This window comes from Ursus americanus, chromosome 12 (genome assembly GCF_024610735.1).
Source record: "Ursus americanus isolate L20-20 chromosome 12, mUrsAme1.1.p, whole genome shotgun sequence".
Lineage (NCBI taxonomy): Eukaryota > Metazoa > Chordata > Mammalia > Carnivora > Ursidae > Ursus > Ursus americanus.
Genome location: NC_142138.1, coordinates 20,276,387 through 20,296,914, shown reverse-complemented (window position 1 = coordinate 20,296,914; position 20,528 = coordinate 20,276,387). Strand labels below are relative to the sequence as shown.

The window sequence follows — 20,528 nt, the reverse complement described above, 5'->3', positions numbered from 1 at the left end:
TGGACCAAATTAGCATTCTTTCCAGGCTCCAATTTCTTCTTCTCTTCTTATCCCTGGTACCCGGCTCTCAGTTGCTGTGCAGCTGCACTCAAGAAGTCATGAAATAGATCCGGTTCCAAGATGGCAGAGGAGCAGGAGACCTAAAGTTTGTCAGGTCCCAGGAATTCAGCTAGAGAGCTACCAAACCATTCTGAATACCTATGAACGCAACTGGAGAACGAAGAAAAGAGTAGCAGAAACTCTATGAACAGAAAAGCGACCACTTTCTGCAAGGAGGAGAAAAGATGGCGGAGGAGTAGGGGACCCCTTTCTCAGCTGGTCCCCTGAGTTGAGCTGGATATCTACCAGACCATCCTGAACACTCATGAAATCAGCCTGAGATGCAGGAAGATACATCTGGATCTCTACAAACGAACATCTCCAACGCTGAATATTGAGGTACGAAGTGGGGAGCCGTGAATCCGCGCACAGGTATTGGAAGATAAACGAAAGGGGGAGGGAGCCTCCGCACTCGGGCGCTGGGAAGTAGTAGCCACTTGCACTGGGGAGCAGGCCGGACTCGCGGACCAGCACCCGCGAGGGAGCAGACTGAGACTGTGAGCCTGGGAACATGCATGAGACTAGACTGAAAACTGGAGCTTTGGAGTGCTCACTGGGACTGGACTGATACAGGGAGCTCGGGAGCGTGTGTGCGACCAGACTGAAAACTGGCGCTCCAGAGTGCAAGAACCACACTGAAACAGGGAGCTCGGGAGTGCGCATGGGAACCAGGGGCGGCTGGCGGTGTTAAAAGCACAAAGGACAGAGACCTGCCAGCCCCGGAAGTGAGGGCTGGGAGAGCAGCTGTGGGGCGCACAACCTGGGATGCTGCAGTGTTTTTAGCAGCACCAACAGAAACGGAGTTAAAGTGGCCAAGAGAGCTCAGTGGAGAGCGGACTGTGATCTCTCTGTTCTGAGACAGAGGCTAGGATACGGCCACTGCTGCTCTGACTCTGAGAAGAGTCACAGAAAACTGCCAGGGAAAGCCGCCAGAGAACAAAAGCCCGGATATACCAGCTTACATTGTGCTCATCCCCATCCTCCCTCGCAGGGGACAGGGCGACTCTACCCAAACAGGGTTGCCTGAGTATCAGTGTTGCAGGCCCCTCCCCCAGAAGGCAGGCTGAAAAATCAAGAAGCCCACATCCCTAAGGCCCCCATAAGAAAAGTGCACACTGCCTGGGTCCTGGTCAATGATTTGGGCTCTGGGCATCGCTGTAACCTCTCCTCATCTGAATGACGAGGAGGAGAAATCCCCCCAGCAAAGAAAAGACAATGAGTCTGTGGCCTCTGCCACAGAACTGATGGATATGGATATAACTAAATTGTCAGAAATGGAGTTCAGAGTAACAATGGTCAAGATGATGTGTAGGATTCAAAAAAATATTAACAAAAATATTAGCAAGAATATAGAATCTCTAAGGGCAGAAATAAGAGCAAATCTGGCAGAAATTAAAAATGCTATGAATCAAATGCAGTCTAAACTAGATGCTCCAACAGCCAGGGTAAATGAGGCAGAAGAACGAATTAGTGAATTGGAGGATGGGATGGTAGAAGAGAAAGTTAAAACAGAAACTTGGCTCAAAAAAATCCAATCTCAAGAATGTAGATTAGGGGAGATTACTGACTCAATGAAACGTTCCAATGTCAGAATCATCGGCATCCCCAAGTGGGTGGAGAAAGAGAGAGGTCTAGAAGAGATATTTGAACAAATTGTAGCTGAGAACTTCCCTAATCTGGCAAAGGAAACAAGCATTCATGTCCAAGAGGCAGAGAAGACCCCTCCCAAGGTCAATGAGAACAGACCTATACCACGTCACGTCATAGTGCAATTCGCAAATATTAGATCCAAGGATACAGTATTGAAAGCGGCCAGGGGGAAGAAAATCCTTACGTACAGAGGGAAAAATATCAGAATAACGTCAGACCTGTCTACAGAGACCTGGCAGGCTAGGAAGGGTTGGCAGGGTATTTTCAAAGCTCTACCTGAGAAGAAATGCAGCCAAGGATCCTTTATCCGGCAAGGCTGTCATTCAGAATTGATGGAGAGATAAGGACCTTCCAGGATTGGCAGAAACTGAAGGAATTTCAGTTTCTGAAACTAGCCCTACATGAGATATTAAGGGGGGTTCTATAAAAGTAAAAAGGCCCCAAGAGTGATACAGAACAGAAATTTATAATCTATAGAAACAAAGACTTCACAGGCAACATGACTTCATTAAAATCATATCTCTCAATAATCACTGTCAATGTGAATGGCCTAAATGCCCCCATAAACGCCACAGGGTTGCAGATTGGATAAAAAGACATGAGCCATCCATTTGCTGTCTACAAGAGACTCATTTTGAACCTAAAGATACATCCAAACTGAAAGTGAAGGGATGGAAAACCATTTTTCATGCCAATGGACCTCAAAAGAAAGCTGGGGTAGCAATTCTCATATCAGACAGATTAGATTTTAAACTAAAGACTGTTGTTAGAGATACAGAAGGACACTATATTATTATTAAAGGATGTATCCAAAAGTGGGTATGACAATGTTAAATATCTATGCCCCGAACAGGGGGGCAGCTAGATACACAAGCAACTCTTAATCAGAATAAAGAGACAAATAGATAATAATACGTTAATAGTAGGGGACCTCAACACTCCACTCTCAGCAATAGACAGATCACCTAAGCAGAAAATCAACAAAGAAACAAGAGCTTTGAATGACATACTGGACCAGATGGACCTCATAGATAATATATAGAACACTACACCCCAGAACAACAGAATACTCATTCTTTTTGAATGCACATGGAACTTTCTCCAGAATAGACCATATACTGGGTCACAAAACAGGGCTCAACAAATACCAAAAGACTGAGATTATTCCCTGCATATCCTCAGACCACAATGCTTTGAAACTGGAACTCAATCACAAGGAAAAATTTAGAAGAAACTCAAACACTTGGAAGCTAAGAACTATCCTGCTCAAGAATGACTGGGTAAACCAGGAAATTAAAAATCAGTTTAAACAATTTTTGGAGACCAATGAAAATGAAAACACATTGGTCCAAAACCTATGGGACACTCCAAAGGCGGTCCTAAGGGGAAAATACATAGCCATCCAAGCCTCGCTCAAGAGAATAGAAAAATCTAAAATGCAGTTTTTATACTTTCCCCTCAAGAAGCTAGAGCTGGAACAGAAGAACAGGCCTAACCCATGCACGAGAAGGCAGGTGATCAAGATTAGAGCAGAGATCAATGAATTAGAAACCAGGAGCACAGCAGAGCAGATCAACAGAACTAGAAGCTGCTTCTTTGAAAGAATAAATAAGATCGATAAGCCACTGGCCAGACTTATTCAAAAGAATAGAGAAAGGACCCAAATTAATAAAATTATGAATGAAAGGGGAGAGATCACAACCAATACCAATGAAATAGGAAGGATCATTAGAAACTTTTATCAACAGCTTTATGCCAATAAATTAAACAACCTGGAAGAAATGGATGCCTTCCTGGAAACTGAAACAGGAAGAAATTGATTATTTAAACAGACCGATTAATTATGAAGAGACTGAAGCAGCGATCAAAAACTTCCCCCAAAACAAGAGTCCAGGGCCTGACAGATTCCCTGGGGAATTCTACCAAACATTCAAAGAAGAAATAATACCTATTCTCCTAAAGCTGTTTCAAAAAATAGAAACAGAAGGAAAACTACCAAACTCATTCTATGAGGCCAGTATTACCTTGATCCCCAAACCAGGCAAAGACCCCATCAAAAAGGAGAATTACAGACCAATTTCCCTGATGAATATGGGCACCAAAATTCTCAACAAGATCCTAGCTAATAGGATCCAACAGTACATTAAAAGGATTATCCATCAAGGCCAAGTGGGATTCATCCCTGGGATGCAAGCGTGGTTCAACATTTGTAAATCAATCAGTGTGATAGATCATATCAACAAGAAAAGAGTCAAGAACCATATGATCCTCTCAATTGATGCAGAAAAAGCATTTGACAAAATACAGCATCCTTTCCTGATTAAAATCCTTCAGAGTGTAGGGATAGAGGATACATTCCTCAATTTCATAAAAACTATCTATGAAAAGCCTACAGCGAATATCATTCTCAACGGGCAAAAGCTGAAAGCCTTTCCCTTAAGATCAGGAACACGACAAGGATGCCCACTCTCGCCATTATTATTCAACATAGTACTAGAAGTCCTTGCAACAGCAATCAGACAACAAAAAGGGACAAAAGGTACCCAAATTGGCAAAGAAGTCAAACTGTCTCTCTTCGCAGATGACATGATACTCTATATAGAAAACCCAAAAGACTCCACCCCCAAACTACTAGAACTTATAGAGCAATTCAGTAATGTAGTGGGATACAAAAATCAATGCTCAGAAATCAGTTGCACTTCTATACACGAACAATGAGACTGAAGAGAAATTAGGGAATCCATTCCATTTACAATAGCACCAAAAATCATATTTTATCTTGGAATTAACTTAACCAGAGATGTAAAATATCTATATTCTAGAAACTACAAATCACTCTTGAAAGACATTGAAGAAGACACAAAAAGATGGAAAAATATTCCATGCTCATGGATTGGAAGAATAAACATAGTTAAAATGTCCATGCTACCCAGAGCAATCTACACTTTCAATGCCATCTCAATCAAAATACCAATGACATTTTTCAAAGAACTGGAACAAACAGCCCTTAAATTTGTGTGGAACCAGAAAAGGCCCCAAATCACCAAGGAACTGTTGAAAAGGAAAAACAAAGCTGGGGGCATCACAATGCCGGATTTCAAGCTGTACTACAAAGCTGTGATCACACAGACAGCATGGTACTGGCACAAAAACAGACACATAGACCAATGGAACAAAATAGAGAACCCAGAAATGGACCCTCGACTCTTTGGGCAAACTAATCTTTGACAAAGCAGGAAAAAACATCCAGCGGAAAAAAGACAGTCTCTTCAATAAATGGTGCTGGGAAAATTGGACAGCTATATGCAAAAGAATGAAACTTGACCACTCTCTCATGCCATACACAAAGATAAACTCCAAATGGATCAAAGACCTTGATGTGAGACAGGAATCTATCAAAATCCTAGAGGAGAACATAGGCTGCAACCTTTTTAACATCGGCCACAGCAACTTTTTTCATGACACATTTCCAAAGGCAAGAGAAACAAAAGAAAAAACGAATTTGTGGGACTTCATCAAGATAAAAAGCTTCTGCACAGCCATATTTGCAAATGACACTACAGATAAAAGACTAGTATCCAAGATCTACAAAGAACTTCTCAAATTCAATACACATGAAACAAATAATCAAATCAAAAAATGGGCAGAAGATATGAACAGACACTTTTCCGATGAAGACATACAAATAGCTAACAGACACATGAAAAAATGTTCAAAATCATTAGCCATCAGGGAAATTCAAATCAAAACCACACTAAGATACCACCTTATGCCAGTTAGAATGGCAAAAATTGACAAGGCAGGAAACAACAAATAAATGTTGGAGAGGATGTGGATAAAGGGGATCCCTCTACACTGTTGGTGGGAATGCAAGTTGGTACAGCCACTTTGGAAAACAGTGTGGAGTTTCACACCATCTCTGAACCAATCTATAGTCAAGTTAAAAATTGAGCTACCCTATGATCCAGCAATTGCACTACTGGGTATTTACCCCAAAGATGCAGACATAGTGAAGAGAAGGGCCATATGCACCCCAATGTTCATAGCAGCATTGTCCACAATAGCTAAATTGTGGAAGGAGCTAAGATGCCCTTCAACAGATGACTGGATTAAGAAGATATGGTCCATATATACAATGGAATATTACTCAGCCATCAGAAAGAACGATTACCCAACATTTGCAGCAACATGGACGGGACTGGAGGAGATTATGCTAAGTGAAATAAGAAGAGAAAGACAATTATCATATGGTTTCACTCATTTATGGAACATAAGAAATAGCAGGAAGATTGGTAGAAGAAGGAAGGGAAGAATGAAGGGGGGTGTAAACAGAGGGGGAATGAACCATGAGAGACTATGGACTCTGGGAAACAACCTGAGGGCTTCAGAGGGGAGGGGAGTGGGGGATTGGGATAGGCTGGTGATGGGTATTAAGGAGGGCACATATTGCATGGTGCACTGGGTGTTATACGCAAATAATGAATCATGGAACATTGCATCAAAAACTGGGGATGTACTGTATGGTGACTAATATAACAAAATAAAAACTAAAAAAAAAAAAGAAGTCATGAAATAACACCTCAGTTTTTATTGCCCACCCTTGATGTGCAGGGCTCTGTGCCTGTCTCCTCCACTTGACAAGGACCTTATCTTCTCCTTGGGTTAGCACAGTGTCTGACTTTTAGAGGATGCTCAATATTTGTCAAATGAGTGACTAAACAAATGAAGAAATAGTTTCTGCCTTTAATGTGCGGGTCACCTAGTCAGGCAGACAGGTATAGCAACATCTTTCTCACCTGACGTCACTCGGGAGTAAAAAAATTCTAAATACATTTTCTAGATAAATGAAACACATTCCTTTGAATATCAAATTGCATTTAGCTTAAACAATTTAGATGAGAAAATTTAACTTCTTCCTTACCTTTCTTCTTCTAGTAGTTATTACTCTTTATATTACGAGTGGCAGAATTGAAATTGACTTTTATAATAGAATTTTCTGATCTGAAAACCAGGAGTTCACACTTTCAGCTGTGGCTGGATCCGGGGTCAGATAACGTGATCAGGATGTCGTTTTTTTTGTTTTTTTGTTTTCCTCTCCCGATTTCCGGCCTCTCTCTCCTAAATGTTTGCTTCATTCCCAGACAGATTTTTCCTTTGAAGTACAGGAGGGTGCCAGCAGATCCCAGGGCTGCACTCTTCCTTGTGTCAGTCAGGAAGAGAAGAGTATCTTTGGTGCCTCTCACAGCGGAAGGAGGCTTGTCTTCCTCTGAAGACCCAGGAACTGTCTCTGAGTGGGTTTCACACCATCTCTGAACCAATCTATAGTCAGGGAATTGGAATTCTGTGATTTCTTTGGGCCTGCCCACTGTTTGGAGTGGGGTCAATCATACCCCAATACCAAAGCTGAGCATGGGGAAGGGTGGTTCCCTCACGGGAGGTCAGAAAGTGGCAAATGGAAGCTGAGAAGCAACCAATCGAAGTTCACCACCTCCTTCCCTTCTTTCCTTTCTTATTCTCACCTTCTTTTCTTCTCTCCTCTATGGTAAATTCTGTGCCAGGGCAGGGGCTAAACACATGGGAACATATTTCCTGCCCTTGAGGCCCTTCAAGGCAGGGCAAGGAGTGATAAGTGAGAGCAATAATTGTACCAATGGACAAATGCTAGTAATACCAAGATGGGAATACAGAGGAAGACCGTGGACAGTGCTGTTGACCTGGGGCGGACACAGAAAGCTTTTCAGAACTGTTAAAATGTGAGCTGATTAATTAGATTGAATAAGAGGTCACCAAAGAGTCAAAAGAGACATGATATTCTTATCAGACAGAAGAGAAAATGTGATTGCAAATAGATGTGAAGGGCCAAGGAGAACCTCTAGGGGCTCTGTGAGCCTGGAAGAGAGGTGGAGTGTGGGTGGAAGAGAAAGGAGGAGGTTAAGACTGTATCTGTCATCTGCTCAACTGGGCCTCGCACATCCATCACCTTAATTAATTCTAATGTTATCCCTGTATGTTCTATGATGGGATAAACTTACAGCCAGCCATCTTTTCTCTTTTTCCACTTAGCATCTCTCTACTCCCTCTTCTCCTCATCTCTGAAGACAGAAAAGATAAACATGGCAGAGACAGATTTTCAGGAGAAAAGCAATGAGAACAGAATAAGTAGAATTCCTGAAGGGTTGTTCTCTGTGCAAAGACATGACACGTCAAGAACATGTCGTGGGGGGCAGGGGGGCTGTGGTGAGGAGAAAGGGGATGCGTGTGTCACCTGATGGGACAGGGAAGGCTGCTGAGAAGTTTCCTTTAAGGTAGAAAGGGAAGAGAGTCCAGGGAGGTTGGAATGTTGGAAGAGAGGAGAGGACAAGAGATCTAATGCATTTCAGTGAATCTTGATTTTTTGAATCTTGAATTTTAGGGCTCTGTGTTAGCTTTCTATTGCTGTGTAACTCAATAAACTAACTCAAAACTTAGTGGCTTAAAACAACAATAAACACTGATCTCACACAATGTCAGTGGGTCAGGAATTTGGGAGTGGCTTAGTAGGGTGTTCTGGCTCAGGGTCCATCATGAGGTGTCAGTCAAGGTGTCAGTTGAAGGCATGACGAGGCCTAGAAGAGGCACCTACGTGATGACCCGTGCACAAGGCTGCGGGCAGGAGGTTCCTCGTCACATGGAGCTCTCCACTGAGTGTCCTCATGACATGGTAACTGGCTCCCCCATAGTGAGTGATCCAACAGGGAAAGAATGGACTTCACAGTGTGTCCCACACACAGTCATTTCAGCAGTATCCCATTTAGTTACACAGGTCAGTCCTGTCTGGTGTGGGAAGGGCTTAAACAGGGGCATGAAAACTGGAAAATCACTGGGGGCCATCTTGGAGTTCCAGCTACCACAGACATCCTTTTATGTTTGAGGAAGACATGAAGAAAAGATGAAAAATTCCACTCTGGGCCACAGTCATTAAATGTTTCATGGCTCAGGCAGGAAACTGAACAATTCTGAGTCCTGGCTTTATGTGTTAGTTTTGGTACTTTAAAAACCCATTCTACAGATGAAAAGCATTACCCTGAGGTCAATAGCCATCTTGGTCCACCCAAATCCAAAACCCATGTTGCTTCCACAGGGCGAAACTAAAGTTAGAAAGATGTATTAAGGTTCTGCAGTGGGCGTCTCACTCTTGGTTTTGGCTTAGAGCATGATCTCGCAGTTGTGAGATGGAGACCCATGCCACGCTTTGTGCTGAGAGCGGAGTCTGCTTCAGACGTTCTCTCCCTCTGCTTCCCCCCAACACCACAACCATGCTCATACCCATGCACTCATGCACATACAGGCTCACTCACATAAATAAATAAACAAACAAACAAATAAATAAATAAAATCTTGAAAAAAAATTAAAAAGAGACTGTGCAGTGACTGTCCTTGGTTGAATAGTCAGGGGATTACAGAGCCCAGGTACGTCTTGACCGCTAATTCAAACTTATTCTATTGTTCTATCTAGTCTACTATTCCTAAATTTCTCTTTTTATTATTTGCATTCATTTTTCAATGAATATTTACAAAATATAATAGCATACATTCTTCAAGGGAAAGGATTATTTCTTATTTACATTGTTATTCCAACATCAAAAACAGTGTCTTAAATGTAGTGGGTAATCAAAATATATTTGTTTATCTGTCGCTTTAATTTTATTATTAAAGTTTCATTACCTTGGAAGGTGTATCAGCCAGGGTTCTGTCAGGAAAACAGAAGCCACTCTAGGTATTTCAGGTTGGAATTAAATGTGATAGCAGGAGATAGAGGCCTACACAACCATTGGGAGAGCTGGGGGCAAGGATGAGGAAGGTGGCTGCTCGATGTCAAAGAATCTGTATGTACAGGAATCCCAGGGAATCTGCTGCCAGGATCCCCACTGCTGGCAGCATCAGAGGTCCCTGGCAACTCCACAGCTACTCCAGAAAACAATGTCTCTCCTTCTCCTCTGTCTTCCAGATCTCTCATTGGCAGAGTCTAGCCAAACCCCTGCTGACAAGGGGCTCTAGGAAATGTAATTTCTAAGTTTTCAAACTCTGTGGTACAAAGGGGAGTTAGAAAGGATAGGCCATGTACTGGGCATCAAAAGACATTGTCTGGTATGGGCAACATTGCTTTCAGATGGTCATGGCCTATCTTCAGGGGCAATGGCATTTAATTACTATGATGCAGTGTTCTTTGGAGAGCTAATGACTCAAGAGATAGCTGAAGTCTGAAAAAGAATTACTAATCTTAACTTCTATGGCATTAACTAGCAGCAGTAATTATTATTCATAACAGCCATAACAGTGGAATCATTATGGGTATGAGTTCCAGAATTCTAAAACCCTATGTCAATATCTGGTCTGTGACCTTGAGAACATCACTGAGCCTCCCAGCTTCTCAGTTTCTCATCTGTAGGATAGGGATAATAGAATCTCCCTGACAGGCTTGTTGTAAAGGTTAAATGAAGCTAAACGTACAAAATACTCAGCACCAGGCTGGGAACCCAGTAGATGCTTACGAAGTGGGAGCTATTTGTATCTAATATAATATACTATACTATTTATACTATTATACTATTTATACTATTTACAAAACACCTCAACACACATGACCTCATATGACAAACCCAGTTTAAAAAGGACACAAGATGAGGAAGAGAAGGAAGAGTGGGAGACCTGAATTCAGGAGAGGGTCCAGAAGGCAATGAGAAAGCCCCGGATGCTAGGAGACCAGGGTCAGGAGGGAATGGGGAGGTGGCTGGTGGCTCTGGTCAGGGGGGAATGCTGGGCTCAGAGTTGGCATACCCACCATCTTGTCAACAGTCTTTTTCCAATGGTTCTGTTTAAACCAGAGGATAGGAAATACAAAGAAGTGCTAAGAGTCTATAAAGCCTATAAATGATGACCACGGATCGAGATACTTTTCTCTTGCCAAATATTAAAACAGAAAATGTAAACGCCGAGGACTTTCTTCTGCCCTAGCTCCAGTCCCTGAGGGTTCTGCGGCTCCATTTACAGCAAACAGATGAAGAGCGGAGGCTGTGGGCTTTGCTGTACCCATTCAGTCTAATTATCTGGAGAATTTTTTTTTTTACCCAGAAATTAATCACAGATGAACTATTGAACTGATTTTATGATTTTTCCCTTTACTGATACTATAGGAGGCATGCTCAGACCTTCATAGACTTCTCTGTTCCTACCCCTTTCTTTCGGGATGCAAAGCTCAGGCAGGGTTGGAGAGGTGCGGTGCTGCCCTGAGGAGAGCCGGAATTCATGGCCACGTTCCTGAGAGGGATGTTCCTTGGTCATCAGTACCCCCAAAGCTACCACTTCGGGGCCCTTCATTTTTTATATGGACACCTGATCCTTTCTCAATCTATAAAAATGAATCAAAGCATTTGGAGAATTTTTTTTTTTTTTGCTGTTTCTAATAATACGTTAATGCATTCTATTGTTCTGCAAAGTTTGACTTAGATCAGGTTTGTAAGACCCCTGCACAACCAGGCTGTAACCCCACATCCTGAATAGAAACTGTGACACTGGTGCTGTTAACTACAGCTCTGCCTCTCGTTAACTGTGCTCCTGAGTTATCTCTGTCACTTCTGCCAACCTCAGTTTCTTCTATAAGCACAAAATAACTGCTCCCATTCCTGGCATTGTTGTCAATATTAAGTAAGTACCATAAAACACACAGAGCGGTATTGGGCACAACAGTGAATGCTCAGTAGGTAATTATCATTGTCATTACCTAGCACTAGTCCCAAGATCATGCTATTAAGAAAAGACAGAGTCAAGATTTGACCCCAGATAAGACTCAACAGTCCTCTGCCCTTTGCACTCTAGAACTCTGCTTCCCAGCTGAGTAGAAGGTCCAGACTTGGTGGTTTCCTAACAGGCAGGTCAGAGCAATGAAAGGAAGTATGTGCTAAGTGGCCAAATCAGAAGAAAGGAAAGTACTGGAATAGCACGAAGATGAGGGAAGGCTTCCATTAGGCTTAAATTGAGACTTGCTAAGCTGATAAGAGAAGGGGGGCTTCTTGTTTGCATTTATCCTCAGGGTTGACTGTCAGATCTTTCTTTGGAGGTAGGAGTTCAGACTTAGATTGAAGTCCTGGCTCTACACTTAGCAGCTGTGTCAGCTGGGGACATCCCTTCACCTCAGTCTGGGGTTTGGTCTCCAGTTCTATGAAACAAGGGCATTAGACTCCATAAAGCTGGCTCCTCTTGACATCCACTTGTCCTGGAAGAATGCAGCGCTCTGTTCTCATGTGCCCAGGACATTTCGTAGAGTTATCTTGTTTTACTTTGAATTGTAGATTTGAAGAGAAACCCAATCAACATCCATTTAGAGGAATATAAGACTCTAGGAATGCCTCACTTTGACCCAAGAGTACAAAGGCATTCAGGCCTCATGACAGTAAAGACCAAAGGGGAATTATCTCTCTCTCTTTTTCTCTCTCTCTCCCCCTCTCTCTCTGACGTGCTTGTTTATCTTTTTTCTTGCTACATATCTGCACCCTTCTCTTATTTCTCTTTGCAAACAAATTCTCTGCTTGCATCTCAGCACACAAAGCCCCAAAATGTGCAGCCCCCACCCAAATGCCTGCCTTGGCTCCCTAGTTTCCAGAATCTTGCAGGCACAGCCCCTACAGTCCAGTAACTCAATTTGTGCCTAATTCCAAAATCTTGGGAAGGAGATCTGACTGGTCCAGCTGTGGTCAGAGGATGTTCCTTGGTCTTACCAGCTATGAGTGATGAATGATCCTACAGTGGGGCCCGGTTCCTGTCCTCAAGCAGGGGATGGTAAGGGAAGATGGGAAAGCCATTCTGGTACTCATCCTTTCCTGGCATTGGGTCAAATGAGCTACATCTCTCCCACACCAGACTGTGAACTCCTTGTCCTTCTTTGCATCCCCTTGACCAACAGAGTGTCTCAAGAATTCACAGTATTTGTGGAACTGAGATGACACAAAATAAAACCAACATCTAACATCCACATAGATCTTTACAGCTTACATCATAGTTTTCCCACATGTGAACTCATCTGACCCTCACAACAACTTCGAGCAGTATTATTATTCCCTCCATCTTATAATTGAGGGAAATGAGGCTAGCCCAAGGTCACATGGCTATTAAGTGGTGGAATCAGGATTCATATGTAATTACTCTGGCTTGAAATACGAGCACCCAACTGGATGGTTGCTAAGGATCCTTTTGGTCCTAATATTAACCAGTCCAAGAATATTAATAACACTGTGTTTTCAAAAACTCCCATATCCCAGTGCTTCTTGCTAATTATTTCCATCTCCTTCCCAATTTTAGCTTTGAATTGTGATATGGCAAATAAGGTGCTGCACTTTTAAAAAAATGCAACACACAGGAGCTCATCTTATCTGTCAAAAACGCATTTCATTTGGAAGCAGGGAGAGTCGAGAGGAACGAGGGAGTTCACGGTGAAAAGAGGAAGGCTTGCAAAGTGCCTCCTGGCTGTGTCTTTAATGAGAAGCACCAGGCTCCACTCTGGAGGCCACCTGGGAGGAGGTCTGGGGATCTGGCTGAAGTTTCCCAGAGAACTCCAGTCACTGGCTGCCTCGGGCACCTGCATGAGCGGCCCTGTGTAGTTGAAATGGCAGGAATGCCTTTTATTTCTTTTACTGGCATAGGCCGTGCTCTTGGTTGACTTGCTAGTGTTAGTGTTTGTATAAAACCTGACTGAGGCTTTCTGCTTTCATCCTGGGGGGCATTCCCTGGAGAAGATCAATGATAAACACACTATCATCATTGATTGATTATCCTACAATAGTCAGGCAGGAAGTAAATATACATAATACTATTCATTTAATTCTCCCCAAATCCTATCAGATAGGTAATATAATCTTCTCTTTTTTTAGATAGTACTACTGAGGCTCAGAAGAGTAATGTTCCATAGATAATAAATGGCAGAACTGGCATATAACCTAGATCTGGTTGGCCACAAAGTGCAATCATGGGGCTTGGGGTCTCCTAAGCCTGGGCTGGACACCAAGTGGCTAAAGCTGTATATGAACCTGATTTTGCCTTGTTCCAAAACCTGCACTTCAAAGAGAGCATTCTGCTGTATACATTCGGGTTCTAGGGACCATATTATTTTGAAAAAAAATCTCCAATACTTCCAATACTAAAGACACAATAAGAATCACAATAACTTTGAAATACGCTGAACTTCGTTGTCGTTCAGAACTACCTCCAATTGTCTCTTTCTACCACCCCTCCCCCCATTTCCCCTTCCTCCCTGTCATTCAGCTAGATCGCCTTTCCTAGTCCTCCTTGCACTTCTATGTAACCACATGACTGAATTCTGACCAACACGAGGCAGCGGAGGTGAAGGGCACCATATCCAAGCCTGGTCCTTCACTTTCACGCTGCAGACTCCTATCTGAACCAAGCCTTGCTTCCAAAGGGGATTCACATCATTACATTCTGATGCGTGGTCCGTGACTTCAGATACCTATACATCTAGACTTGGGACATTTCGCTTGACATGATCCCAACTCTGTTATCAGAGAAATGATTTGTTTTCTACTTACAGCCAACATCTCTCCACTCTTGCTTCGGAAAGACCGTTTAGCGATGTCCTCCTGCTGCGGGGCCACATGCTTTATTCTCCTTTGTGTATGTCTACTTTTCCACCATCAGAGCTCTTGAGTCAGACTGTGGAGAAGAGGACCCCATTATTTGAAACATTTCTCAGAGAACTTTAAGATTCTCTAGCCCAAGTTCCTCATTTTACCAAGGACAAGGCAGAGACCCAGGTACTCAGTCACCTGCCTAGGGATGCACTATACTTACTGGCAAGTGATGGTACTAGAACTCAGGGCCAGGACGAGGGTGAGGAACCTGGGGTGTACAAATTAAGAAGGCCCTTGCTTTCAGAGGATGACCCTGTGTTTACAACAGAACCCTTTAAGATGTTCTTTTCTTTAAAAAATAGCAACATTTTCAGCTGGGTAACTTTCTCAGTCTGCCTCCCACTCCTAAACACTCAAGAGCAGAGAGACTTGTTTTCATTTTGAAATGTGTTGAAGAGGAAAACTACCCAGAACAGGGCCAGGCTCTCAGGCCCCAGAAGATGGAAAGTTACTAGCAATACTTAGAGATAACCAGAAGCCCCGCTTGAGCAAGAGATAACCAGCCATTTCTGTTTCTATAGACAGGCTTCCCGCCACCAGCTTCCTTCCCTAACCGCTGTTCCCACCTAAAGCAACCCCCCTCTGATTTACACCCACCTACCAGCATCAGCACAGCCTTTGGAACCTGACCCCCCACACTGCCCTATAAAAGCTCTGTAACCCCACTACCCGGGGCCAGAATTTCAAGTGCGAGCTCATTGGGGTCCACCAGTGTAAAATAAACCCAAGTTCTCCTACTTCCCCGAGTGTCGCTTAGTTTCTCAAGGTTCTGATTTTTTTCCATAACAGTATCAGTCTGTTTTAGCTCATGCTCATCCGACTCCCTTAAAGTCCTTGTATTGGATTATCGCCCACTCCATTAGACAAAAGCTACACCCATCCTTCTTTTCCAGACAGGCCTTTCTTTCCTGATATACTCACAGATCTAGGTTTCTGTGGGACTGTAACCCGCAGATCCATAAAAGTTCTTTTGTCTAGCTGAGCAGGTTTACTGGGTTTAAAGAAAACCTCAATCTTTCTCCTGCGTTTCTCCTTTCCTCACACATGATGACACACTCTAGCACTTCTGGCACTAGATTGTGGGGGCTTCTCACATCAAGCGATTCTGTGACACCTTCTGGGTGTCCTACGATTTAAGTCAGTTCTGACACCATCTACTAGAGACAGCATCAGATAACACAGGTTAAGGACTCAGTCCCACAAGACTAACTCCCCACCTCCAACACACATACTTCAGATGCCAATCACAAGTAGAGGGTTCCCAGGTTACCCACAAGTTCTGTCTGACTTGGCTACAAATTGGAGGTTCTCACGACCTCCTCCCCTCAGATTCAAGTATTTGCTACACCAGCTTATCGAACTCAGGGAAACACCTCCTTATGGTTACCAGTTTATTAAAGGACGTGATGAAGGACACAGATGAACAGCCAGGTGATACACAGGGCAAGGTCTGGGAGGGTCCTGAGCGTAGAAACTTTTGTCTCCGTGGAATTGGGATACTTTGACCTCTCAGTATATGGATGTGCTTACCCACCTGGAAACTCTTTGAACCCTATACTTTGGGGATTTTTATGGAGACTTCATTATGTAGGCATGATGGAACATTAACTTCATTTCCAGCCCCTCTCCCCTCTCTGGAGGATGAGAGTTAGGGCTGATAATTCTAAGCTTCTAATCCTGGCTTGGTCTTTTTGGTGACCAGCCCACATCCAGGAGCCCACCAAAAGTCACCTCATTAGAACAAAAGACCCTATTATCACCCAGGAAATTCCAAGGGATTTAGAAACTCTGTGTCAGGAACTGGGGTCAAAGACCAAATATGGGAACAAAAGATGCTTCTAGTGCTCTTACTACTTAGGAAATCTCACAAGGGTTTTAGAAGCTCTGTGCCAGGGACGAGGGGCAGACACCAATATATGTGTATGTTTTCTATTACTTCATACTAGTATCACCTTAGACATTTCAAAAGTCTTACCAAAGGGTCTTATAGCCAGATCTTTGATTTGAACGAGTTCTTACTGTAAGACCTTTTGGCCCTTTGAAGAAACTAAAATGTGAAACAGGGTCATTTTCCAATCTAGCAAGCCCCGGGTCCTCAACATTTCTTCTAAATCCTGTTTGCAAACACAACAGTTCTTTCTTCTGCTCATCTCTCTGCAGCAGCTGAGAGCACCCAATGTACTTTTCCAACACGTGTTGGGAAATTTTAGCCAGGTCCAGAAGTTTGCTAGCTGTTTTCCATCTTTCTGCTTACTGTAGACAACACTTGGTCAGTCATTTTGCTACTGATAGCATGGGCCATCATTCTTCCAGCCTGGCATCCGAGTCTCCACTAAAGTTGTCTTTATCATTTCCCCAGTCTTCGCCCACAGTTTCCTCACTGCTTTTCCAGCATCTTCTCTGCCAGTCCTATGGCCAATGCCTAACTTTGTTCTTCTAAGTTTTGGTTTCAGCTATGCCACTTCTGGTAGCAATTTAGGCATCATTTAACTAATGTTGCACAATAAACAACCCAGAAAACTTACTGGCTTATAAAAAAAAAAAAAAGCCTTTTTCTTTTTTTCTTTTTATTCCATAAGTTTCTGTGGTTTGGCTGAAGGGGTTTTCTGACCAGGGCTGGATGGACTAAAGCTGGAGGAGCACTGAGGGCCCAGTCACATACCTGAGGATGAGCTGGATGGAGCAGGACCCCCAGGCCGCTTATCTCCAGCAGCAAGCATGTGAGCCCAGGCTTCCTCACACAGGGTCTGGGTTCCAAAAGCAGTGACAGAGAGCAAGCCCTTTCTGTTAACTGTTAGCATTTCATTTGTTAATTACCAAGTGATCAAATCAAGTCATATGGCCAAACCCAGATCTAACTGGTGGACAAATGAAATTGACGATGGTGATGTGGGAAACAAAGGCAGAGGGAAATGTAGATAAAATTAAATGTCCCAATAATCTGCAGCCCATTGACAAATACTTGGGGCAGGCAGAGTATAAAGTGCCTCCAGGAAGCTCCTGTCTCGACGTTAATGCCTTGCTAGAAGGAAAAGCAACCTTAGTTTGACAATAGCAAGGCCCCCTATATCCCATGCATCTTCTTTAGCATATGAAAATCCTCTGGAACCAGTGGTATCCTTACTTCCCCCCACCCCAAAGTATATAATCACTTGCTCCTCATAATCCCAGGGCAGCGGAAGGCAGCAACAGCTCTTTCCATCTCCAGGTCCTGTCCCCATGCTTTAATAAAACCACCATTTTGTACCCAAGACGTCTCAAGTATTATTTCTGGGCTGTTGGCTCCAGACTCCACAGAACCTCACATATATTCAAAAACTACATGAATAGGAACTGCAAAATACGTGGCCGTTCTGAAAATCTATAATCTAAAGTAAGCATCATTTTGTGGATCTACTTCATGCATGCTCAGGGGACTGCTTGTTGCCCAGTGTGATGGATAATTTAATGCGTCAACTTGACTGGGCCACAGAGTGCCCAGATATTCTGTCAAACATCATACAGGGTGTGTCTGTGACAGTATATCTGATGAGAGTCACATTTAATTTGGTATGATTGGTATACTGAGTAAAGTTGGTTGCCTTCCATATGTGGGCGGGCTTCATCTGATCTATGGAAGACCTACACAGAAAACAATTTGCTAAGAGGGATTCTGTCCGATTGCTTGAGCTTGGACATTGGTCTTCTCCTGCCCTTGGCTCTCTAGTTCTTGGGTTTTCCTTCAGATTGGGATTAGAACTTCCCTATCAGTTCCCCTGGGTCTCAAGCATGCCAACTGTAGACTTTCGACTTCTCAGCCTTCCTATGAGCCAATTCCTGACAATCAATCTCTTTATAAATATAAATTTTAAAAATATCTCTCTATATCTAATTGTCTCCTATTGGTTCTGTTTCTCTGGAGAATACTGACTAGATGTAGCCAGTGTTCCTGGAGTTGTGGGATGGGTATGGGGAATCATCATCATACATCATACGTAACACTGATCAAGTGACTGTTATACTCCAGGTACTGTTCTAAGTGCTTTACTTTTGTTTGATAATTTAATTATCATAGCAATCCTATGAGATAGACATTTTTATTGTACTCATTTATAAAAGATAAATAGGAGATACAGAGAAGGGAAGTAATGTGCCAAAGGACACACAGCCACCATTGACAAGACTGGGTTTGCGACCAGCCCAACTAGCTGTAGAACTCGTGACCTAACCACTATACTTTACTAACTTTCTAAGAAGAAAAGCAAGTGGTGGAGGAAGGAGTGAGAGATGGAGGAGAGGCCACAAGAGGAAAGGAGCTAAGGGATGATGTAAGAGAGGTTGGCAGATCATAACAAATCTTGTGTGACAAGGTAGGTACTTTGCAGGTATCTGTACAGGTCACATAACCTTTTCAAGTGCTTCCTCCAACCAGACACTGTCAGGAGCTATGTATGAATGCATTTTACCCCTTTCCCCTGACTCCAGTTGGTTGAACTGGATCCAATCTGGGACAATAATAATCTTGCAAGAGTTTGGAAATGGGACTGAGAGATGCCAAATGGGTCTGGCCGTGACTGTTGTAACTGGAAGAAGCAAACTCAGGAGCCTGGGGTGGGGCTGGGGACAACTTCTGCCTACCACGTGTCCTTGAGAGACCGAGGAAAAGGAATTCTAGATGCAAATGAGAGCAGAAAAGATGGCTGGCAGGTCCCTGAGCTGCCCTCTGTTCTCAGTCCCAGGAGCTCCCTGCACTCCTGCTCTTTTGGTCTGTGAGTGTCCCCCATTTCCACCGTTTCCTGCCTCCACTAGAGCCCATGGATCTGTGGTACTTAAAATCCGAGGTCTGAGGGATTTTGTAGAACCAGGAAAAAAGAGTTTAAACTTATTTGAAGGTGATGGAAACTCTCAGAACAACTTAAAAACAGAGAAGAAGAAGGGGGATTAGAATTGTTCTGTCTGTACCAAGGGGTGGAGACTCAGGGGAGACCAGTTGGAGCTCAGAAGAATGAAGAACTTCCTGACATTAGCACAGTCTGAAAACAAAGCAGTGTGAACCCTACAGTGGGGCTGGCACTTGGGTGGCACAAGCCCAGAATAATCCACCACCTGACAGAGGGAATTCAAACGTCAGGAGGGGCAGGAGTTGGGTGGGGCCCTGCGTCCCGGGGGCTCTTCCACCCTGCAATTAGTGATTCTGTGAGTCTGGACCGGGCCTAGATGTGTTTCAGTCAGCGCTTTGTTTCCGTCAGGAGGCCTGCCGCGTTGAGAGCGCGCAGTTGTACCAGCCCCCTCAGGGAACAGTCGCTTCGGCGGGAGGGCCGCTCGGGCGAGACGGCTGGCGTGCTACGGCCCTGCACGGCCAAGGCTGAGGCAGCAGCCAGGGCCTTTCCTGTCTTGCTAAACAGGGTTTCTTCCCCTCACCTGCCCCAGTGGGCCGGCCCGTTCCTGGGCAGGTTAAGGAGCCTCTCTCTGGTGAAAGCCCCAGGCACAGAGCCCCCGAACAGCAATTAAAACTCAGCCGGGGTGGGAAAGCCTGCCCACGGGCTCCTGCTACTCCGCACGCCGTCGCCAGGCCTCCTTCCCGGCCCCGCCCCGCCGCAAATACAGGGGGCGTTTCGGCCTCTCAACACCACCAAAAACGACTTATTAGTCAGGAAATCCAGAACACCTAAAGAAAGTAGGACGTATTCCAAAGCCCACCCCTCAGCGGTAATCACCCGGCACCGTTCTGGGGAGCGTCTATCGCATCTCTGCCGCACGCGCGGCGTCGTGCGAGGCTCTCGTCCTCGGAGCTGCTCTGTCAACGGCTTTCCACGAGGCGCCGCTCCCAGCGCGGTTCCGTGCCGAGAAGCACGCCCCAACCGTGCGAGGGACACCCCGGCTTCTCCGTTCCGGGAGCCGTCCCTGCGTCCTCCGGATCTCGGCAGCCCTCTCAGCGCCGCCAGCCCCCGCTTCGCTCCCCACACACCAGTAACGGAAGAAAAGGCGCGGCCGACTCGGGGCGGGCACCGCGCTGCGCCCCCGGCCCCGACGCGGCCCGGCTCGGCCACAGCCTTCCCGCCCAGGCTTTGGAAAGAGCAGCTGCTGGGAAATCACACTGAAAGAAAGCGACAACAGCAA

The 20,528-nt window shown here is 44.4% G+C and overlaps 1 protein-coding gene across 5 annotated transcripts in view; it reads right to left on the bottom strand.

Moving 5' to 3' along the window:
- Positions 1–20,528, bottom strand: part of UBE2U (ubiquitin conjugating enzyme E2 U) — a 211,667-nt gene that overhangs the window by 91,826 nt on the left and 99,313 nt on the right. For all 5 annotated transcript variants that reach the window (XM_087865964.1, XM_045802152.2, XM_045802157.2 and 2 more), the window contains one exon: positions 14,328–14,451. The gene's annotated coding sequence lies outside the window, so the exon portion shown is untranslated. The remainder of the gene's footprint in view (positions 1–14,327; positions 14,452–20,528) is intronic.